The sequence below is a fragment of the Aquarana catesbeiana genome, linkage group LG05, assembly GCF_042186555.1.
Source record: "Aquarana catesbeiana isolate 2022-GZ linkage group LG05, ASM4218655v1, whole genome shotgun sequence".
NCBI lineage: Eukaryota > Metazoa > Chordata > Amphibia > Anura > Ranidae > Aquarana > Aquarana catesbeiana.
This window is the reverse complement of record NC_133328.1, coordinates 160,979,695-161,004,647: the sequence shown is the minus strand read 5'-3', so window position 1 is coordinate 161,004,647 and position 24,953 is coordinate 160,979,695. Positions and strand designations below refer to the sequence as shown.

Genomic DNA, 24,953 nt, shown 5'->3' with positions numbered 1-24,953 from the left:
ACGGAATTTCTTCATACACTGATGCTTGCTGTGTCAAATTTTGCTGGAAATTTGCTTATAAATTGTATAAATTGCAGAATGGTATTAAACATTAGTAGTATATGTACCACCAAAGCAGCGCATGCTAAAAAAAACAAAAATTAGTGCTGTAAATTGCCTCCTGCATTGCTGCTGTTTCTTCTTACTAGAGGCTGTAATTTTGGTTAAGCCAGAGCCCCATGAGAAGCAGTAAATCTTTAGGTTGTCAGAAGATTGGCCTCTGCACATGCTTAGAGCAACTGAGCATGTGCAGAGCAGGATAAGACTGTGTATTACTGGATTTTAAACATTAGGCACTTATTTTTAATATTTTACATAGCCATACCTGAAAAAATACACTACCTGAAGTGATCTAGCGGGCCTTAATTTTCTGACTAAAGTTCCACTTTAAACTGGAACTAACATCAATTTAACAGTTTCCCCAAACAGTTACATTCCCAGCTAACTGTCACAGTTGGTTGCATTTTCAACTATGAAGCATAAAGTGATCAAGCAGGACTTAATTTTCTAGGTCCACTTTAGCCCTGGTTCACACTGACTGCGGGAATGAAATCGTGCGAGTTCAGCTGAACTCGCACAATTTCATTCCCACATGTCAGTCCCAATTTCGGGGGTGATTTCAGAGACATCTGTGCGGGTTTCTGCACAGATGTCAATGGAAATCGCACCCCGAAATCGCCAAAAGTAGTACAGAAAGTACTTTTGGAAATTGGTGCGGCGCCACAAATGCGGGGTCGCACAGATTCAGACACTGCTATTGCCAGCAATTGCCGCCAATTTGGCATGCGATTTGACATGTCAAATCGCATCAATGTGAACCAGGGCTTAAGGTAATTTTTTTTCACTAACTACCAATTAACTTTTTTGTAAAAAAAAAATTCTGATAAATGATAAAAATAAAAAGTGGATATATTTCACTGACCACCAATATACTATAACAGACAATTTATTTTTTCTTGCAACAGTGTAGTAAGGGGCATTTTTACACTACCCATCAATGTAAAGGGACACTTTTTCCAGACACATTTTCACTGATTATCAATGTAAAGGAGGCTTTTCCACTGACAAGCAATACACAGTAAATTAGTTCTTTCCATTTACTAGCAAGGTAAAAGGGGCTTTATCTCTGGGCATAAGGCATCAATGACCACCAGACAAAAAGAAGCTATTATGGGGGCAGCATCATGAGTTATAGGTTAGTACATCTGCCTGGCTGCACTGGGGTCATGGCTTGTATCCCAACCACAACACTAAATTTGTGGAGTTTGCATGTTCTCCCTGTGCTGGTGTGTTTTTTCCAGGTATTTGAGTTTCCTCCCACACTCCGAAGACATGCTGATAGGTCCTGTCTAAATTGGCACTAATTTGTATATGTATGAATGTGAGATGGGAATCCTAGATTGTAAGCTCCTCGAGGGCAGGGGCTTATGTGAATGTACAGTGTGTATATATTTTTATTCAGAGTATAGCATCAAGTCAATTAAAATCCTGGGATATTGATCTAGTCAGTTAAGTAGCAGAGGGGGTTAATCAGTTTCAGCTGCTTTGGTGTTAATGAAATTAACAACAGATGCACTAGATGGGCAACAATGAGACAACCTCCAAAACTGGAATAGTTTTACAGGTGGATGCCACTGACATTTTTTTCCCCTACTCATCTTTTCTGACTGTTTTGCATTTGGCTAGGGTCAGTGTCACTACTGGTAGCATGAGGCCATACCTGGACCCTATAGAGTTTGCACAGGCAGTCCAACTCCTCCAGGATGACACATCAATATGTGTCATTTCCAGGTTTGCTGTGTCTCCCAGCACAGTCTCAAGAGCATGTAGCAGATTCCAGGAGACAGGCAGTTACTCTAGGAGAGCAGCTTAGAAGGTCCCTAACCCATCAGCAGGACCGGTGTCATTTCTTGGGTCACCTGCTTGTGGCACTGTTGTTTTTAGAACCAAAGGATGTAGTTCTGGTGGCTGCCAGCAGATGGACCATACAGGTAATTGGGCTGCACCTGATAGGACTGCTGGGGGTATATAAGCCCGCCTTGCACTGAGGTCCAGTGTTTCAATATTTTCCCTGCAAGCCGTGTCCCTGCCTGAACCTGATCTGTTCCTGTTGCTTGTACCCTGATCCAGAGACCTGTCCCCTGGAACCTGATCTCTGCTGCCACTATCTGGCTTCCTGCTCCCTTTGTCTTTGCCTATGTTTCTCATGTGTGTTTCCCCCACTGTATTTAGTTAGTTAGGTAAAGTTCGTTAGGCTATTAACTTAGAGTTTTCATTGTTACATTTATTTTCCACTTGCTTGTTTATGATTTACTGGTGTTGGTATTGGATGTGTGTCATTTTCTTATTAAACATATTGTTTACTTATTTATCTGGTCCTGATTCCTTAAAGGGGTTGTAAACCTTCAAGGTTTTTCACCTCAATGGATTCTATCCATTGAGGTGAAAAACCTCCTATAATGCTGCAGCCCCCCCGAGCCCCCATTTTACTTACCTGTACCCCCTCTATCTCGTCCCGGGGACGAGCACAGCAGCAAAAGCCGGTGTCTCGGGTCCTGATTGGATGGATTGATAGCAGCACAGCCATTGGGTCCCGCTGCTGTCAATCACATCCAATGACACAGGCATCGGGGGGCGGGGCCGAGTTTGGCATTCGTGTCTATGGACGCAAATGCTGGACTTGGGAGCGTGACCGCAAGGTAACCTCCTCGGGAGAGCACTTCTCCTAGGGGGTTATCTGATGCTGGGAGGAGCCTAAGAGCCTTCGAAGGACCCCAGAAGAGGATGTTCGGGGCCACTCTGTGCAAAACGAGTTGCACAGTGGAGGTAAGTATGACATGTTGGTTATTTTAAATAAACAAAAAACAAACCTTTTAGAGTCACTTTAACTGCTTGCCAACCAGCCGCCATTATACTGCGGCAGGTTGGAATGGCTGCGCAAATTGCTGTAGGTGCACGTCGGCTGTTTTAAGAGAGATAGGGAGCGCACGCGCGGCTCCAGAGCTAATGCGTATGGCCGGCGGCCGCAATGTCTGCCAGTCACCCGCGATCGCTCCACAGAGAGCCAGAACGGGGATCTGTGTATTTAAACAAACAGATCCCCGTTCTGACAGGGGAGTAGAGAGAGATCTGCTGTTCCTAGCGATCTCTCTCCTCCTCCAGTCAGTACACCCCCCCCACAATTAGAAACACCTCTCTAGGGAACACTTAACCCCATGATCGCCCCCTAGTGTTAACCCCTTCCCTGCTAGTGACATTTATACAGTAATGAGTGGCTATTTTTAGCTCTGATCATTGGATAAATGTCAATGGTCCCAAAAAAGTGTCAAAAGTGTCCAATCTGTCCTCCGCAATGTATCAGTCCTGCTATGAATTGCAGACTGCCGCCTTTACTAGTAAAAAATAAATAATAAAAATGGCATAAATCTTTCCCCTATTTTGTAGACGCTATAACACACTCCTGCTTCCACACCAGCTCATCTGTTCCAATCTGCCTCCACACCAGCCAATTTGTTCCAGTCTGCAGAGGCACATCAGGCTGGGTAGCAGGCATGGGCACATCAGGCTGGGCAGCAGGCATGGGCACATCTGGCTGGGCAGCAGGCAGAGGCACACCAGGCTGGGCAGCAGGTAGAGGCACACCAGGCTGGGCAGCAGGCAGAGGCACATCAGGCTGGACAGCAGGCAGAGGCACATCAGGCTGGGCAGCAGGCAGAGGCACATCAGACTGGGCAGCAGGCAAAGGACCATCAGGTTGGGCAGCAGGCAGAGGATCGGTAAGTTCAGGCAGGTCATAGAGGCATGCACAGACCTCTACAGGCTAGACAATGGCACCCTGACTGCCATTAGGTATTGGGATGAAATCCTTGGACCCAATATCAGACCCTATGCTGGTGCAGTGGATCCTGGGTTCCTCCTGGTGCGCGACAATGCCTGGCCTCATGTGGCAAGAGTATGCAGTCAGTTTCTGGAGGATGAAGGAATTGATACCATTGAATGGGCCCCACGTTCGTCTGACCTAAATCCAGAAGAACACCTCTGGGACATTATGTTTTGGTCCATCCGACGCCACCAGGTTGCACTCCAGTCTGTTCAGGAGCTCAGTGACGCCATGGTCCAGATCTGGGAGGAAATACCCCAGGACGCCATTCTTCATCTCATTAGGAGCGGGTTCCAACATGCATGCATACAAGCACATGGGGGCCAAAGCAAAATGAACTAGCCTGCTGCTAATTTTTTTCACCTTTATTTTTGGGGTGTCATTGAATTCAGCCATCTGTAGGTTGATAATTTTCATTTCCATCAAACGATGTGGCATCCTTTCGTTCCTAACACATTACCCAGTCCATATCAGTATAGATATCCAGCATGATATTTTTCCCCATTGAGATCTGATGTGTTTTCAAAGTGTTCCTTTAATTTTTTTGAGCAGTGTACATTGCTGCCCACTAATGGTAAAATGAGGATCGACTATGAGTAAAATTTAGGCAGGATCCCACATTCTCAGCCAAAATTGCTACTGGAATAACAATTTTATTTATTGGGTATTTAATTTTCACTTTAATCTACCTTCTTTACATCTTGACATAAAACAGTTGCCAAAATACAGTATATTTAATATCAACAATATCTCCAGTTACATGATTTTGTTAATATTTGTTTTATCAATGAAAACAACTAAAATATTTCTATATCTACCAAATCATATATACTAAGGAACCTGGTATATAGGACACTTCTTCATAAACCATTACTTTTACATTTCGACCTTACATTTTCAGATATTAACCAAAATTACCAATAATAATCTACAACGTTGTAAGAACAAAATAGGAATTTATGAGGGCAGTGTTAGGAGATACATGGCAAACTTTTATTATTGTGTGCATTGAGCAGCAACTCTGTGCTTGAGAGTATTTAGCATCCAACGATCTTTACTAAATCTTATTGACCTAAAAGGCAATTTTTTTTGGTGCTGTTTATTGACATTCAGTATAACAGTTCTTGTGTTGTTTTCAAAGGTTCCAATCTAATGTAAAAATTATTTTTCTTTCACAATATATATTTTCATTTTCAGGCCTTAGTGACAAAGATATTTAATCTGCTCTATTTGTTCTTTTGCCAGCCTATAAGTAGAAGTCCTCTTTACTGTAGTCCTGCTCACCCTTCAAGCTGTAAGACTTACCATAGATCAATTAGCTTTTTCATCAAACCACACCACTTTGCTGTTCTTTTTTATTATGATTATTATTTCTCATGCAGTACTGATTATGAAGAAACACTAGCTTATGTCAATAAATCAGTTATAAGGAAACATCTGGGCACCCATGGTCAAATCACATTGACACTGTATTTGACTGGTTTGGAAGGTAAAAGAAGTCAACACAACATCTGCAGTGAACATTATTAAACAGTTGGGTGTTAATCCTGTGCTATTAATCAGTGAGTAAACAATACAACTTAATTAACCGCTGCAAGCACCTATAATGTTCCCACAACTATGTTGTATATCAATGTGTAAGTGAAGAGGTGCTGCGCTGCTAATAAAATGGTCAACTAAATACATATAATAGAAAAAAAAATCTATTATAAATACACTATGTGCAAATGACTAAAACCCAAATTGCTTTAGTGAATCAATATACTTTCATATCACTCTATAAAGCAAATGTTCCATGATTCTACAAAATATGTTTAAACTATACATAAATTCAGTGTCTCGTGTCTTCTCTTTGCCCGTCACCTCTTGTGCTCAACCAAAAGACTTCTGTGTCTTATATCATTGCCACTTATCCACCACTGTGCTCTCAAAACCCCCCTCTTTACTACTTGTGTCTCAGCATAGATCATGAATTCTTCAACTGCCTGGATCCTCCTATGGTTTCTCTCCACTAGGCACCCTCAGAGTTGGGATTTCCTCTGTTAAGGCCCATACACACGATCGGACTTTGACATTAATGGTCCGACACACCTGTCTTATCGGACAATCCGAACGTCTGTATGCTCCATCAGACAATTGTTGTTGCTTTTTCAACGGATGTTCGCTGTGCATGCTCTCATTTCTCTTTTCGACTACAAATGTCCGATGGAGGATAATCCGATCGTGTGTACACAAGTCCATCGGACTAAAGTCCAAAGTACAAACACGCATGCTCAGAACCAATGCTAAACATCAGCTAACAATAACAGAAGTTGCACAAAGGGTGGCGGTAAAGAGCTGAAAAACCACGTGATTTGGTGAAAGTTGGCTAATAATGTTCTGCCGTGCATATGCAGAACAAGTTCACGGCCAAAGCCCATTCGGACAAAGATCCACGGAAAAGTCAGATGGAAGTCCGATCGTGTGTATGAGGCTTTATAGCTCTGTTGGTAGTTGCCTTTTCCTTTAAGATGTTCCTCTGTACTCCGAAATTAGTCTTGCCCTGGGTATAGCAATATGTGAAAAAAGCATCCCATAGTGTGATATTGTAAAAACTTATTAAACAAAACAAAATCTAGTGTAGCGCAACCAAAAACAAATACAAATAAAATAAGTCCAAATATAACAAAATTCCACCGTTGTGCAACTTTCAGCGACAGTTCATAGATTTCCAGTGACTTCAGTGACCACCACCTCTAGCTGGAATGCCTGCTCAGCTCCAAAAGTTGACCCCACTACAGAGTCACACACGCCTCTGATTATATCTCTCACGATGCCTTGGGAAAACTACCCCTCCTGATGTTCCTGGACAGAACAGACCTCCTCCCGGGTTCTCCCTATGTAGACCCCACTTCAGAGTCTCACGCGCTTAGTGTAATATCGCTCAGGATTTTTCGGGAACACGAATCCTCATCACAGTGCACCTAGAGAGCTCAGACCTCCTCCCGGGATCTCATTTAGTCATGTGTGGCCATAAAAAACAAAAGCAAACCATAGTGCTCCCTGCTAATATCATTTATTAAAACTGTAACTTGGGGATAAAATACTCACATACAAAATGTGAAAACATGCATGTCATCAATAATGATGTGAACAGAGAAAATGTCCTGAATGACAGCACCTGTGTGAGGTGCTGCCATTCAGGACGTTTTCTCCATTCAGGCAGAAAGTTACGCGATTTTACATTGATTTTGCCGCAATTTTGAACAGGTCAAAAGGTCACCAATGTAAAAAGCAGAAAAACACCTGTAATCTGTAATCTGTCTAATCTGCCTAATCGGTCTAAAAAAAGTTCCAGAACTTGTGCAGAGCTTCTAGCTTCAGTTTCTGGCTTCAGGCGTTTTGGAGTGGAGATGTGAACCATCTCCATAGAGAATAATAGATTTTTTTCCCCTCAAACTTTTGGTAGCTTCAGGCTTCAAGCTACAAAACGCTCAGGTGTGAGCCCGGGTTCACACTGCTGCGATCTCAGAGATCGCATGTGATTCGCACCCGCACTGCTGTTGCCAATCACATGCGATCTCTGAGCAATGGAAGTTCAGCCATACGGTTGTATGGCTGAACTCGCATTGGATTTGCACTATGATCTGTGCACTAAACTGGGGGTGTCATTAAGTTAATGACACCTGCAGCGGTTCGTACAAGGCAGTGTGAACTGCCTGCAGTAGAGGAGCGATGCGGGAACCAGTGCTGTAATCGCGCTGGTTCCCGCATCGCACTAGTGTGAACCCAGGGTGAATGAGGCCTAAGTGGTGTAGGCAGCAATCACGTTAATCCTATTAGTAGGCTAATTACAGTGATTATTTCATATATAATAATTTCACATTATTATAATGATTATTGCGCTGATTATATATTTTTTCACTATCCTTAATTTATTAGACTTAAAATACCGCACTTACAATAAAAAAGCTGGTTAAAAGCATTAAAACCAAGAGTACCAGATGAACTCATCTGCTTATGTCATTTCTGGTCCCTTGTGTGCCTCTGCCCACACCCTGCGCGTTACGGCACGGTCACGTGACTTTCTCAGGGAATTTTCTCCTTCCCCTTTCTTTTCAATCTTAGTTTATTTCAAAAGCAAGAAAATAAAGGATATAACAGAGAAATACTGTTCTTTACAATATAACAGCAAAAACAGTATACATAGAGCAGCGAAGTGTACCATATCTATATATATATACAGGGGTGATCATTCTGACATGTATCTTTCGGTGGATTACTGGTCTATCATATTGTACTTATAGATTTTTTATATAGGAGAGGAATAACATGCAAGTGGGAACCAACATATATTAAATCTTGCGGTTTCGTGTGTTGGTGTTGTCCGAGGTCTCCTTTTCATCAAATTAGTATGCTGTAAGGATCATGTTGTCACCTATTATATATATATTCAAATCATTTAACTATTCTGGGTATAAGATCTTTAGTTACATGTATGAATTATTAGTTCAGTACTTAATAGGAAAAAACAGAGAAAGTTGGAAATGAGGTCGTGTGTAGAAGTAAGGGATGGTTTCTGAGGTGATAGGCACCCCAGCATGGCTAATCGGTGGGTAAGGGTGGGATATCTCTGACCCATAGGGAGAAGTCATCAGAATAGCGAAACATACACCACGAGGTCCAGGTGGGGGAAAACTGTTCCTCCTTCCCTGCTTCCTGCGCCAACAGACGCTCCAGATCTCCTATCTGATCCACTTCAACAGCCCATTCTCCCAAGGAAGGCACATCTGCCGTTTTCCAATGTCGTGGGATCACTGTCCTAACTGCTGCCAGAAAGTGGCGCAGTACATCTTTTTTAATCGACTTAAGGGGGCCTGGGAGTATAGATAATAGGGCTATCTCTGGTGTGGGCTTAATTGACGTCGCCATCAGCCTGCTGTATAGGTCAAATACCTTTTGCCATAGTTTCCGGATTGGAGGGCAAGCCCACCAGATGTGAAGCATTGTCCCGCTAGAGGACAAGCATCTCCAACAAATGTCTGTCAAAGAGGGGTTAAACCGTTTGATATTCACTGGACATCTGTACCACCTCGTTAACAACTTAAACCCTTTTTCTTGGGTCTTAGTTGCCAGGGAAATCCTATGTGTTAGGATAAAACTTTTTTGCCAATCAGTGGGGGAGATGGAGTGCCGCAGTTCCGTTTCCCATTTCTGTGTATATGTTGGGAGGTCAGGGGCAGATACGTTCAGTAGTAGGGAGTATAACAATGATACTACATGTGTTGGTGGGTCAGGTTGAAGGAGCAGCTCGTCAAAGTCTGATGGGTCATCTAGGATCTCTGAGATGGAGGGGAAAGTGGGTATGTATGACATTATTGGGCTCCTTTGTAGCCACATTGTTGAGGGCCCTAAGTCCGTCCGAGAGGGTATGTCCGTTCTCAAGGATGGGTCAGCGCGTAAGACCTGTGCCAGACGTCTATGGCTGTCCCTACACCAGGGTCCAAATCTCAACTTATTTGCTGCTGGGGAGAAGGCCGGAGTCCCAAAGAGAGGGGTCATTGGGCCCTGAAGTTTAGACAGTTTACCCGCTGAGATCAGGCAGTCCCAGATCTGGAGAGTTTGACGAGTAAGAGCAGTAGAAAGTAGGCCGTCTCCACGCCGAGCCGCAGGGGTCCACGGCAGGGCGCAAAGATCAGCCCTGTTAAGATATTTCTCTAATTGAACCCAAAGTTTGGAGGAAGAGTGATGGAACCAATCCACTATACGTACGAGTACCGCTGCCTTATGGTATGTAGAGGCATCTGGGACCCCCGCACCCCCCCTGACCTTCGGGAGAATCATTGTGTCATATTTTATCCTGGGGCGATGTCCCTGCCATATGAATTTAGAAAAGATCTGGCGGAGCCTTTTGAAGAACGAGGTGGGGATAAGGATAGGAATGGTCTGGAAAAGGTATAGGAATCGATGGAGAACATCCATTTTCAAGACATTCACCCTACCCAGCCAGGAGAGCTGTTTAGAGGCATATGTGGCCAAGTCTGCTTGAGTTCTAAGAAGCAAAGGGGTGAAGTTGCTGGAAAATAGTTGAGACGCGACTGTTGGAATATGGATTCCTAGATAGCGAATAGATGTAGAGCTTGTCTTAAAAGGGAAGGAAGACGCGAGCTGTTGGAGAGCTGCTGCTGGGAGTGAGATGTTGAGGATTTCCGACTTATTAAGATTAACTTTAAAGTTACTAACCTCTCCATACCTCTGAAACTCCTGCATGATGGAGGGTAGGGAAGCTTGTGGTTGAGTTACAAATATGAGTAGGTCATCAGCAAATAGGGCAATTTTAGTGTGGAGGGGGCCTATACTAACACCATGAATAGCCGGGTTATTTCTAAGGGCAACGGCTAGATGTTCCATAACAATCACATAAAGAATGGGGGACAGGGGGCACCCCTGCCGCGTTCCATTGTGTATGGTAAATTTTGGAGATAGGGAACCGTTTAGTCTAATCCTAGCGGAGGGAGATGTGTAGAGGGACATTATTCTGGAAATCATGTTTTGGCCTAGACCTAGTTGTTGCAATGATAGGCGGAGAAATTGCCAGTCGACACGGTCGAAGGCCTTTTCCGCATCGACTGTGAGAAGGCACAATGGGATATTGTGGGCCCGAGCATAATCCGCAATGAGAAGTGTTTTCAGGGTGTTATCTCGCGCCTCTCTTCCTCTCACAAAGCCAACCTGATCTAGGTGTATTAAGCGGGGTAATAATGGTTGCAACCTATTAGCCAGCACCTTCGCATACACCTTTAGATCTACTCCTATTAACGAGATAGGTCGGTAATTGGCACAAACAGTCAGGTCTTTGTCTGGTTTGGGGATGAGGGTGATATGTGCCTCTAAGGTTTGTGGCGGGAACACTGATCGCTCAGAGATGGAGTTAAATACTTGTGTTAAGAAGGGAGTAAGGAGGGGAGCAAATTGTTTGTAAAATTTTGGGGTAAAGCCATCAGGACCCGGGCTTTTACCAGATGGGGTAGAAGCGATGGTGCGGGCAACCTCGTCTTCTGAAATCGGGGCCTCAAGGTCCTCTATTGCTTCATTATCTAGAGTGGGTAGTGCAGTTTGCGCGATGTAGGAGGCTTGTGTTTCCGCTGCAGTAAGGGGAGATTCAGTGGGGCTTGCTGTAGGTATATTATATAGGGATTGATAGAAGTCCCGGAACACTTGTCCCATCTCAGATGGTGATGAGACAGTTTTCCCAGAACTGTCCCGTATGAGGGGTATGAAGGTGTTAGGTTGTTTGGTATGTAGGGTGCGAGCCAGGGATCTGCCACATTTATCTCGGAATTTGTATTGATGAAAAGCTAATTTGTTCGCAAACGTGCGGGCGGATGCCTCATATAACTCTCTAAGCTGAGTGCGAGCGGAAGAACCTCCGCAAGCACTTCCACCGTCGGTGAGCGCTTATGAGTAGTTTCTAGTGTTCTTAGCTTGTGTATTGCCTTAGCTATCGCAGCTGAGCGTTCTTTTTTCATGCGGGCTCCCATTTGAATAAACCTACCCCGCAATACTGCCTTCAATGCCTCCCATTTAATGGGTGGTGAGGTGTCATCTGAAGTGTGGTCTGTGAAAAAGTTTGATATCGTCTCCGCTATCTGGGTATCAAACCCTGGTTCAGTCAAGAGAGAGTCATTTAACCTCCATGTCCATTCTTTTATTGGAGTAGAGGGGATTGTAAGCGTCAGGAATATAGGTGAGTGGTCGGACCAAACCATAGGGTCTATTTTGCTATTGGGGGACCAATCTAGGCAGCCGTGATCGACTAGAAAATAATCTAAACGACTGTATGATTGGTGTACGTTGGAGAAGTGTGTGTAGTTTCGTGAGTCTGGGTACAGTATTCGCCATACGTCAATGAGATGCATGTTGTGGATGGCACGTTTTAGGACCCGTATTTTCGGGAAGGATATAGAGGAACGGGATGTGGATGAGTCCAAAAGTGGCTCCAAGGGGATATTGAAGTCCCCTCCGAGTATGATCTTGCCCTCCGCGAAACCCGCCAAAATCTTAAGGTACTGCAAGGCTGAAGGGACTTGGTGTGTATTAGGTAAGTATACGTTAGCTATTGTCTATTTAGTCCCCCATAAGGAAATTTTCGCAAAAACATATCTGCCCTGTTTTATGAAACGCAATAGATACTCCCTTAGATTTTTGTGTCGGGTTGGTGCTGTGAATCCATCTATTAAAGTATCTATTGGAGCAGGAAGGAGTGGAGTCAGAATGGAAGTGGGTCTCCTGTAGCAAAAGTATGCTGTCTTTTGTGCATCTGATATAGAATTTGCTCACGTTTCGACGCGATGTTAAGTCCGTTTACATTATACGAACAAAATTTCAGGTGGGGGCGTAAAGTCACCGTGTGAGCCATGCTGGAGTGCCAAAAACTGTAAAGGGGAGAGAGTAATAGAATATGAAGGAAAGGTATAGGGAGCAAAAAAAAAAGAGAAAAAAGAAAGAAAAAAGAAAAAATTAGGGGGAAGAGAAAGAGAAAAACCAAGGAAAGAAAAAAGAAAGGGGAGGGGGGAGAGAGGAGGAGGAAATAAGAAACAAGCGTGTGGATAATGAAAGAAGTAAGGTATAAATGAGAAGACACCTAGAAAGATGTGTCTGGGAAACTAATGTGTTCGCTAATGCAAAACACTGCGTGAAAGATCACGCTTTAGGCACAAACCGTGCCTGTCCTATTGCGGGGGAAAGATTGAGATGAATGGACCTGAGCCGTGGTCCCGACAGCAGACCAGGAATGTAAGTAATATGTATGGCACACTTAACATTTAATACTAAACGAGTGTGGGGCATAAGGCAGCTTAACAGCAACAAGTGGTAACAGTCCACCAAATATGTGCATTGGATTTAAATGATTAACCCTGGGGTAAACATAAAACAATTACAGTGGCTCTGGCATATAAAGAAGGTTATGGAGCCAAAACAATATTGTGGGTACATGGAAGGTATAAGGTGCGGGGGGATCCCCCTGAGGGGGCAATCCTCTGCCCCATGCGTAGCGCCCCTTAGGCTTGTATAATCTAAAGCAGGGACTGTGTAAAGCCAGGTGCCAGACCCCCCCCCAGGGCAGCACCCCCCACCCCCGCCACACATCCCCCACTGCATATAATATCAGGAGAGGGTGAGAGGAATCAGTCTGAGACAAAACAGAACATCTTTAAAGGATAACAGAAAAAGAGACATAACATTGGTATACATTCGCTTTACCTGACGTTCGTCAAAGTGAAAGGCACAAAAGTGACTTCAATCTATGTTCTCACCCAAACCCCAGCCAAATAGTATATTGGCAAAGAGCAGGGAAAGAGCCAGTAGATCCGAACCCTGTATTCACTATTTCTCCTACCAGGTTTACTGGAGGTCTTAGCTTTCAAGTAGAAAAAGCACAGTTGAGGGATCAATAAACACATCATGCCGCCTGAAAAATGCAGCAAAACTACCGGGAGCCCTTGGTAATATAATTGGCATGGTAAGACAAGGCAAGCCATCAGTCACCAGTTAATCTTCTGGAGAAGTAGGTCTTCTTATCCCTGGGCCAGGAGAGACTGATCTAGACCTAGGACGTCTGCGGCGCTGTGGAAGTGGACCAAGTCCCAGCTGTCTTGATCTATCCTCTGGAGGGTCTAACCAGTTTAAAATGTCTACTGGTTCTTGTTCAATAAAGAGAAAAAAGTCGGGCAGTTGATCTGGATCAGAGAGCGTGAACCTGCTGTCGCCCCGTGTCACCTTGATGCTGAAGGGGTGACCCCAGGTATAGGTAGCTCCGGCTTGCCGTATAAGGTCAAGTAGAGGGCGCACCACTCGACGCATGTACAGCGTGTTGCGAGATAAGTCAGGTTACAGGTGGATAGGGGCTCCAAAAAAGTCAACAGAGCCCAGGTTCCATGCCTTTCGCATGATCTCTTCTTTTAAAGTGAAATAGTGGACCCGACATAAAACATCGCGGGGGCGACCATCTCGGGCCCCTCCTGGGCCTCCCACCCTGTGAACACGATCCAAATCAATTGGTGATGCTGCCTCTCTTCCCAGAACTTTATTGAGGATAGTTATGACAGTGGGTTTCAATTCTGCTCCAGATGTTGCCTCCGGTATGCCTTGCAGTCTGATGTTATTTCTGCGATTGCGATTTTCGCTGTCTTCTATGCGGAGTTGCTGGTGGCGTAGGCGCCGCATATGCGTCGCGGATGAGGATTCAAGGGCTGTTATACGTGCCTCATGGTCATCTTGAGTATTGGTTAAGACCGATACTGCTTCCTCATTAGCTGTGACTTGTTGCCTCAGAGCGTTCAACTCCACATGTAGGGAAGCTTCCATTTTGCTAGCCCATGATTCAAAATCAATTCTGAAAGCAGAGAGAAGAGCAACAGCTTCCGTTCTAACGGGTTCTCCTGATAAGGGATGCGTAATTGACTGAGATTCCCCGGCGCCTGTGTCAGGTGGTGTGGCTGACCTCGCAGAGGAGGCTGATGGCTCTCCCTTGGAATTCTGGGGTTTCTCATTATTGTCCTCTGCCGTGTAGGCTGCTGCTGTAACGGAAGCGGGAGGCTTGGCCAATCGGCGCTGTTCTAAGAAGATACCTCTGTATGGTGCCTTGTTGGGGGTCAGTAAGCTCCGTGGAGTGTGAGCTAGCTGCCGCCATGTAGTATGCAGGTGTGCTATGCTATGGAAATAGCCTGTAGCTGTCGGGATAGCACGGAGCTCAGGGGCGCGGGTCCTCAGCCATCCATATTCGGACACTCGCCATCAAAACCCAGCCTCTACAGGGGCAAGGGGGACTGGGGAGGAGGGGAAGGCCTGAGGAACAGCGGCGTCACCCTGCCAGCATGGGTGCAAAGCTGACACACTGTGCGTGCGGGGGTTCGCAGGGGGAACCACTGTCCAGGTAGGGTACAATATCTGTGGGTGCAGGCCCGTCTTGTGGGCTAGGCCGCAAGATGGCGGCCGTCCCTGGATGTCTCTGAGAGGACCTTTTCTGAGGTTTCCGGGGTCAGTGAGGGGTCTGTGCAGGCTATCAACTTGCAGGTTATGCCCAGGGGGTGGTCGCTGTATGTGGGGGTGAGTGGAGTGTCCCCCTTACCTCCGGTTGCGGCACCAAGGATCGGCGATGCTGTAGGCCTCACAGGCCTCGGGCCTGCCGTAGGCCGTGGGTGTCCGGGCCTGCTTTCCCTATGTCATCTGGGGTCCCCTCGCGGTCCGGTCCGCTCCTGATGCAGCGCTCCTATCCGCAGGCCGTCCGATCAGCTTCCGTACCGCCGATCGTGGTACTCGAGGCCGGGGACTCCGTGTGTCCCGTAGGCCGCAAGATGGCGGCCAGCGTCTGTGGAGTGAGGCCGGCCGCGGCCTAAAAACAGCCCAATCCGCTGGCCAATTTATTCAAGAGACCCCGGGGGAGACTCTACTTGTGTCCAGTGGCCGTCAGGTAGAGATTGGGGCAATCTTAGAAGCTTATATGCTCCGGATGGCTGTAGATTGCAGAGGGCTAAGCAGAGCTCCTCTGCAGTGCATCCATTAACCTCAGCGCTCGGACACGCCCCCCGCCTCTCCTTCCCCTTTCTAAAGGGATGCAGACACTGGAACTTCTCATCAGAACCATAAAAGTCCACCAACTGATTAAAAAGAATTAGTCCCACAGAATAAAGCCTGGTACACGCTGTGAGTTTTTTTTTCGTCCAGAACACTCCGATTAGCACTCTCTGCAATTGACTGATTTTCCAGCAAGCTTGTCAGACAGAAGCTGGCCCAATGGCCGGCTTCTGTTGAACCGGCTGCCTTACACACGGGCTGAATGTCAGCTGTTTTTTATTGAACCGGCCAATGTCGCCCAGCATTCGGTCTGTGTGCACAGGGCTTTAGTATACAAAGACACAAAATGAAACAAGCAGCTTTTTCTTCAGAGTGGAAACAGTAGGAATCTGCAGCAAAGTTTGTTAAAATCCTTGAAATGTACATTAATCACCCAGAGTGGCTTGTTTTTTCTCCACAAAAATGCAGTTACCCTTTAACCGCTTGCTGACCAGCTGCCCTCAATTTTACTGCAGCAGGTTGGCTCTCCTGTGCAGACCACCGTGGGTGTAAGTCGGTGTTTGCACAGGAGATAGCGGGTGCATGCCGTCGGCGGCATGCCCGCAGGTCCAGCGGACTCGACGTCCACCGGCGACCCGCGATCGCGGTGTACAGAGGCAGAACGGGGAACTGCTTATGTAAACAAGGCGATTCCCTGTTCTGCCAAATGACCAGTGATCGGGAACAGCAATCTCTGTCGTGTCCCTGGTAGCCAATCCCCCTTACAGTTAGAACACACCCAGGGAACACACTTAACCCCTTGATCGCCCCTAGTGTTAACCCCTTCCCTGCCAGTGTCGTTTTTACATTGATCCATGCATTTTTATAGCACCGATCAATGTAATAATGTCACTGGTCCCCAAAAAGTGTAATTTGGGTCCGATTTGTCCGCTGCAATGTTGCAGTCTCTCTAAAAATCGCAGGTCGCTGCCATTACCAGTAAAAACAATAAAAAATAAATAAAAGTCTATCTATCTATCCCATAGTTTGTAGACGCAAAAACTTTTGCGCAAACCAATCAATATATGCCTATTGCGATTTTTTTACCAAAAATATGTAGAAGAATATATATCGGCCTAAACTGATGAATACATTTGTTTTTTATATATTTTTTGGGATATGTATTATAGCAGAAAGTAAAAAAAAATTTTTTTTTTTTTTTCAAAATTGTCTGTCTTTTTTTTGTTTATAGCGCAAAAAATAAAAAATGCAGAGGTGAGCAAATACCACCAAAAGAAAGCTCTATTTGTGGGAAAAAAATATAAATTTTGTTTGGGTACAGGGTCGCACGACCGTACAATTGTCAGTTAAAGCGACGCAGTGCTGTAGCACAAAAAATGAGGTGGTTTAGGCTCGGCCGCTTAATCCGGCCGCGGATCGCACAGCAACGCTGTACGTCCCTGTGCTCCATTTCGGGGATGAATCAGGGCAGAATCCTTGCCTGAATTCAGCCCTGAAATGGAGCCAAAGTTGCACAGCGTTTCTGTGCAGTGCACTCCGCAGCCGCAACGGAGATATGGGAACCGCCTCCACATTCTCCTGCTATGCGAATTAGATGCGGGGAAACCCGCATCTAATTTGCATAGGTGTGAACCCGGCCTAAAGGAAGCAAAAGATCCAATAATTAGATTAAAGGAACCGGGAGGTTTCTTACTGTGTATCCTGGGAAAGGGCTTTAACCATCTGACCTCCAGAAGGTTTACCCCCTTCATGACCAGCATTTTTTGCTACTCGGCACTGTGCTATTTTAAAATTATAAATTAATCACTGCGCTATAATGACTACAAAGCAGCTGACAAAAATTATTGGTAACAATGTAATGAAGAAACATGGGTGTACGCAGCACTAAACAATGAAAGCATATCTATGCAAACAAGAAGTCTACTATAATCCAGCATAAAGAGTACACGTTAAGAAGCAATTGGAATCACCTATGGTGCACACAGAACAGCTGAGGTGAAATGATATATCCTCCACCAAACACCAACACGCCAGGCCTCTTACCGGAAACAATGGACCACTAAATTATATGTTATGGGGCATACACACGGTCGGACTTTTCGTCTACAAAAGTCCGACAGCCTGTCCGACAGACTTCCGGCGGACTTTCGGCGGACTTGCGGCGGACTTGTGGCAGACTTTCTAACGAACAGACTTGCCTACACACGACCACACAAAAGTCCGACGGATTCGTACTTGATGACGTACACCAGACTAAAATAAGGAAGTTCATAGCCAGTAGCCAATAGCTGCCCTAGCGTGGGTTTTTGTCCGTCGGACTAGCACACGGACGAGCGGATTTCGGGGTCCGTCGTAGTTACGACGTAAAGATTTGAAGCATGTTTCAAATCTAAAGTCCGTCGGATTTGAGGCTGAAAAAGTCAGCTGAAAGTCCGGGGAAGCCCACACACGATCGGATTACCAGCCAGCTTTAGTCCGTCGGCGTCCGTTGGACTTTTGTAGACGAAAAGTCTGACCGTGTGTATGCCCCATTATATCCATATTTCTTATCGTACATCACGGGACACAGAGCCATAGTAGTTACTATGTGGGTTATAGCCCACCTTCAGGTGATGGACACTGGCACACCCTAAGACAGGAAGTCCACTCCATATATAACCCATCCCACTACTGGGAGTAGCTCAGTTTTTTCGCCAGTGTCTAACGTGTTGGTCACGAATAAAAATGTGCTGTGCTGGGCTCCACTGGAGTAATCCTTCCTGGGGCCAGCTATGCAACCGGATCCATTCAAAGTGTCTTTTCAGGCCAAATTGAATGGTACCCGGGCCTCGTGGCAGAAGAAACAAGGTTTTCTGTCTGTAACGCTTCTCTTTTTAGAGAGCTGGACCCCGGATCCAGAGCTTTGGTTTTTTCAGCCATAAAGTTTTTTCTGGCGGGGTGTTTTACGGGTCCAGGAGTGTGGGTTCCCCGAGGGTCCCCGGTTCCTGAAGGTTTTGTAATGGAGCCCACCATGAGAGGTGAAGATTGGGTCTGTTGGTTTTACCACAGAAAACCCTGCGGTGGGAAAGGTAAGTGGAGGTTTCTAAGGAATTTTTACATTTTCTTATGAAATGTCTCTTTTAAAAAAGTAAATGTTGTCATGCCTAAGAGTTATCACTGGGGACTGTATAGAGCACGTACCTTGTCATGCTTTCCTCAAACATCACGCTTGTCACAGAAGCAGCAGGCTTCCCTCTGGTTAGCAGCTCAGATCTCCGCCTGGATCACCCCCCACCTGGACATAGTTCTCCCCCTCTTCCTGCAAGGGGGAAGCCAAAAATGATCGGTGATGCCTCTCCATTTTTTCACCGCTCCTGCACGGCGGCTTTTTACAGGTCTCCTTCTCACCATCCCCCCCCCCTCCCCACACACGCCGTTGGATCGGAGGCCCGACCCTCTTTTGAAAAGTGAGGGGGGCGGCGATGTGAAGGAAGTGGCGGGGCTTAGAGCAGTGTTGGGTCCTCCAAGGTCCATCGCGGGAGTATGTTTAAAAGCTCCATTTTTTGCTGGCTGCAGATGTCGGAGGGACACAAGAGCGAAAAGGGGCATGTAAAAGGGTCTCCCTCAAGCTCTGGAAAGCCTACTCATCTCTACAATGGCATCCTCCCCCGTGAGGGGGTGGCTGGTCAGAGTGAGCATCGGGTCCATGAAATGTTTTCAACACTGCAGCCCCTGTCTCTGTTACTAAAAGGGTCTTTTTTCCTCAGCCATGATAGTATTGGAAAAAAAAAGGTTAGCGGCTTTAATCGCATCCCATTGTGGGACAAAATGCGACAGGTTCTCTCTACCCAGGACCCTCAAACTGAGGAACTGGGGGCGGGAGAAGATGAATTCCCTCAGGGGACCGTGGTGAGGCTGATGACTCCTCTTCTGAGGTGTCAAATGTGGGGGGTCAGCTTTCACAATCTGTAAGATTGACGGTTCAATTTCTTGCTAAATGGTCCGCTCCACATTTATGTACCCTTAACTGAGTGTTTGGGTTCGCTAAAGCCTCCTCAAGCTGTGCATGCCTTTCCTGTCCATTCATTGCTGGAAAAGCTTTTTGTATCTGAGTGGATCACCCAGTTAAGCATTTTTTCCCTCCTAAAAAGTTTTTTCACACTTTATCCTATGGAGGAAAAAATTCACTAAAAGTGGGGTATACCAGCAATTAACGTTGCTATATCCTCTGTGAACAAAAGTTTGACTTGTCCGGCAGACAATGCTCAAATGCTTAGGGATCCAATGAATAAAAAGTTGGAATTCCTATTAAAAAAAAAAACAAAAAAAACTTTTTTCTCTGGCAGATTGAGTGTCTCAGCCTGCACTGACAGTAATTGGTTAATCGTTGAGAGACCAGTTTAAACAGGTGCTCAAGGTTATCCTGTTCAGCAGGCCCAGGATTTGGCAAGCTACTGGCAGCTTTATGTTTGCAATAGTTGCTATGAGAGAGCGCCATGCAAGAAGCTCCTAGCTAGTCTTCCTTTTTGCGGTGAAACAGCTGTTTGGGGATGATTAGGGTAATACATCCAAAAAATTCTAGTGGAAAGTACCCCTTTGCCATTTAAGAAAATGAGTAAACGTATTTCATTTTAACAAGCTCCTTCTCCTGTGCCAGGGGCATCAGCCTCCTGGCAGCCATGAGGGCCTCCGCCGTCAAGTTCAAAAGTTAATCCTCAGGGTTAACCCCAAGGACAAAAGAGGTCTTGGGGAGGAAGCCTACAAAATACTAAAGCCTCTTTATGAGGAGGCGCCCCGCTCGCTCGAGTAGGGGGAATACTTCTGCAGTTCTCAAAGGATCTGGCAGGAAGAGTGTCGAGACAGATGCGGGACTTCCTTAATAGCTCCAGGGTACAAACTGGAATTACAAGAGTTTCCGTCTCCTCGTTTTCTCAGATCAAACGTTCCTAAGTATCCAGAGAAAAAGAAGTCTTTCTTTCAAGCATTGGACCATCTTTTGGCAAACAGTGATCATGGTGGTCCCTAAGTAAGAGCAGGGGTTTGGTTCAAACCTTTTTTCACGGTGCCAAAATCGAATGGACATTCTGGATCTCAAAAATCTAATTTGATTCCTAAGTATAACCGCTCTTTTTTCGCATTGAGTCAATCCAACCAGTTGCCTCCATCCTACAAGGAGGAGAACTTCTGGCGTCAATCGACATCAAAGATGCATACCTCCATGTGCCTATTTCCTCGCTCACCAGTAATATTTACTTTTCAAGGTAGAAAATCTTAATTTTCAGTGTGTAGCCATGCTTTTCGGTCTAGCTACTGCACCTTGAGTGTTTACAAAGGTTCTGGCCCCTCCTCTAGCCAGATTAAGGGCCCAAGGTATAACGATTATAGTTTACCTAGACGATCTGTTCTTGATAGACCAGTCAGTAGCCCGCTTAGACCAAAGTATGGTCACCACATTCAACTACCTGGAATACCTAGGTTGGATTCTCAACCTAGAAGAAATCTTCCTTAAAACCATGAAGAAGGCTAAAATATCGTAGATACACCCAGAAAGGGGTATTCTTGCCCCAGGCAAGATCAGCGCCATAAATGAACTGATTCAGGTGGTCGAAGCAAGATGAATTCTTCTATTCAGCTTTGCATGAGGTTGTTGAGAAAGATGGTGGCTTTATTCGAGGTCGTTCCTTATGCTCAGTTTCATTCGAGACTGCTGTAAAACAGTATCCTATTGGCTTGGAACAAAAGGGTTCAAGCTCTAGATTTCCCAATGTGTCTGACTCCAAAGGTGAGTCGAATCCTCAGTTTATAGTTAATAACCCAAAATCTGCAAAGGGGAAAATCTTTCCTTCAGTTACCTGGGAAGTGGTAACAACATATGCCAACCTTTTTTTGGGTTGGGGAGCAGTCCTGGAAGAGGCAACTGTCCAAGAGAAATGGCCCAGATCAGAAATGGCCTTGCCCATTAACATTCTAGAAATTCAGGCAGCACAATTGGTCCTGAGGGCCTGAACGTTCAGTTTACAGAATTGTCCTGCCAGGATTCCATCCAACAATGCCACAGCAGTGGCCTATATCAATCACCAAGTGGGCACAAGAAGATGTGCGGCCCAGAGAGAGGTGAATCATATCCTTTCTTGGGCAGAAAACAATGTGCTTTGCCTATCGGCAGTCTTCATTCTAGGAATAGAAAATTGGCAGGCGGACTACTTGAGTCACCAGCAGTTGTGCCTGGGAGAATGGTTCCTTCAACCTGATATCTTCCTGTCAATATGTCTAAAGATGGGGGATCCCAGACATAGATATGTTTGCGTCCAGGTTCAACAAAGAAATTGACAACTTTGTGTCAAGAACAAAGGATCTGCTAGCATGCGGAACAGATGCCTTGCTATTCCTGTGGAATTGGCTCTCACTGATTTATGCATTCCCTCCTATTCTGTCTGCATCCACGACTTCTTTGCAGTATCAAGCAGGAAGGGAAGTCAGTGATTCTTGTGGCTCCCAGCATGGCCCAGGAGATCTTGGTATGCAGAGATTGTAAAGATGGTGGACCCACAGACCCTACCGCCACGGCCAGACCTTCTCTCGCAAGGTCCGATATTCCATCCTACTTTCCAAAGCTAAATTTAACAGTTTGGCTATTGAGACCGACATTCTGAAGAAGCGTGGGCTGTCAGGTTCAGTGGTGTCTACTCTGGTTAATGCAAGGAACCCGGGCTCCAGAGTCATATATTATAGAGTCTGGAAGGCATATGTCTCCTGGTGTGAATCCAGGGGTTGGCACCCCAGGATGTCATAGGTAGAATCCTTGACTTTCTACAAATGGGATTAGAAATAAAGCTGGTCTTGAGTACTATCAAGGGCCAGGTTTCGGCCTTATCGGTATTATTTCAGTGACCGCTTGCTTCACACTCTTTGGTTCGTAGCTTTATTCAGGGGGTAGCGAGGCTTAATCCTCCAGTTAGGTCACCCCTGAACCCTTGGGACTTGAATTTAGTCCCGTTGGCATTAGAGAAACAGCCTTTTGAGCCGATACGACATATTCTCTTGGTCCTTTTGACAAGGAAACTAGTTTTTCTGGTAGCCATATCTTCTGCAAGACGGGTATCAGAGTTGGATGCTCTTTCTTGTAAAGAGCCATATTTAATTATTCACAAGGATAAGGTTGTATTGCATCCTCATCCTAATTTTCTACCGAAGGTAGTGTCAGGTTTTCATTTAAATCAGGATATTGTTCTACCTTCATTTTTCCCAGAACCCCGTTCTGCGGAAGAAAAGTCACTACATTCTCTTGATGTGGTGAGAGCAGTCAAAATCTGTTTGAAGGTGACTGTTCAAAACGGATGTTTTGTTTGTGTTGCCTGAAGGTCCTAAAAGAGGACAGGCAGCAACGAAATCTATTATTTCCAAATGGATTCGACAAGTGATTGTTCAAGCTTATGGTTTAAAGAGGAAAGTTCCACCTCTTCATATTAAAGTGCACTCCACCAGCACTGTTAGTACTTCCTGGGCAGTGCATCACCAAGCCTCCATGGCTCAAATCTGCAAGGCCGCAACTTGGTCTTCAGTCCATACATTTACCAGATTATATCACGTAGATGTAAAAGGTCATGAGGATATCGCCTTTGGGCGCAGTGTGCTGCAGGCAGCAGTATAAGTCCTCTGGTCTCATGGTGCCCTACTTTTGTTTTGTCTCCCTCCCTTCAGTTGGCATTGCTATGGGACATCCCACATACTAACTACTATGGCTCTGTGTCCCGTGATGTACGATAAGAAAATAGGATTTTTATAACAGCTTACATGTAAAATCCTTTCCTTTGAAGTACATCACGGGAAACAGAGGTCCCTCCCTTCTTTCTGGTATACACGTGTATTGCTTTGCTACAAAAACTGAGGTACTCCCAGTACTGGGAAGGGTTATATAGGGAGTGAACTTCCTGTCTTAGGGTGTGCCAGTGTCCATCACCTGAAGGTGGCCTATAACCCACATAGTAACTACTATGGCTCTGTGTCCCATGATATACTTCAAAGAAAAGCATTTTACAGGTAAGCTGTTATAAAAATCCTATTATCATGACTCCACTCAGGCAGCAGATGACAGGATCGTGAATATCTCAACAAGGAGTAAATCCATGGGTTCATATATTAAATTAAAAGAGAGCAACTCCTCATGGTGCAGTATGTAGTATCAAGGCAAATTTATTGCATAAATAACGTTCAGAATACTCAAATTTCACAAGTTAAAAATAGGCATGTCAGGTACTACAACAGTCCTGGGTTTCAATCATTTCCAACCAACAAGATGGCCACAGTCAGCGCATATATCGTCGTGACTTCAGATCTCCAAAAGAAAAACTGTGCTATTTTAACTAGCAATTGCGTGGTCATGCAACACTGTATGCAAATAAAATTGATATCTTTTTTTCACACAAATAGAGCTTTATTCTGGTGGCATTTTGATTACCACTGGGTTTTTATTTTTTACTATATAAATTAAAACGTCCAAACATTTTGAACATACCTATTTTCTACTTACTATCCATTAAAAAAAAAAAATTGAATTTCTTCATAAATTTTGACTAAAATATATTCTGCTACATGTCTTTGGTAAATAAAAAATCCCAATAAGTTTATATCAATTGGTTTTTGCAAAAGTTTAGCGTTTAAAACTATGGTGTATATAGTGGAATTTACTCAGATATAGATGCTAAATTGTAATGGCGGTGATCAGCAACTTATAATGGGACTGTGATAGGGTGTCGGGCAATATGGCCCTAACAGACACTGGCTGGGAGGGTCACAAACTGACACTGACGCCGTTATTGACACTAATACAGTGATCAGTGATAATACTGTACACTGACACTGTTCTAATGATACTGGCTGGGAAGGAGTTAACATCTAGGGGCAATCAAGGGGCACTGTGTGCCTAACAATGTGTAGTGTGTGCTGCTTTTACTTTCTAATCTAGCTTTTTTTTCTCCCTGCATTTCAGGGAGAAGAGACAACCAGATCGCTGTTCCCTGTACACAGAGTTTTGTGTTTTTGTAAAGGTAGAACCCTCTGTGTGATTGGACACAGATGATCAGCAGGTTTCAGTCAAGAACATTGGCTGAAATCTGCTGCCAAACTCGTGCTATATTCAATCACACCACGGGTCGGCAGGGAGAGCGTGCATGTGCATCCCAAACCCGAAGGAAGGCGGGTCATGTGTATGTAGGTTATTGTGCCTGGGCTCATTGTCACATGTTTTCCTCTGTTTCCTTGACTCCATGGCTGTAAAGAGATGTTTACAGAGTGCAATAGCTCAGGCTGCACTCTGTAAACACACATGTCCTGTAAATGAGTCAGAGCATTGACTGATCCTATTTCCTTTCTTGTGAACAGTAGTCAGACAAATTGATCCCTAAGGTAGGCAGCCTCTGCTGTGTTTAATTCATCCATTGTGCTCTGGAAATCCTTGGTCATACACTAAATTTATATTTTTAAAAATGAATACATATAC

At 45.1% G+C, this 24,953-nt stretch overlaps 1 protein-coding gene across 1 annotated transcript in view; it reads left to right on the top strand.

Annotated features, from left to right (window-relative positions):
• DYNC1LI1 (dynein cytoplasmic 1 light intermediate chain 1) overlaps nt 1-24,953 on the top strand; it is a 131,480-nt gene that overhangs the window by 29,826 nt on the left and 76,701 nt on the right. The window lies entirely within an intron of this gene.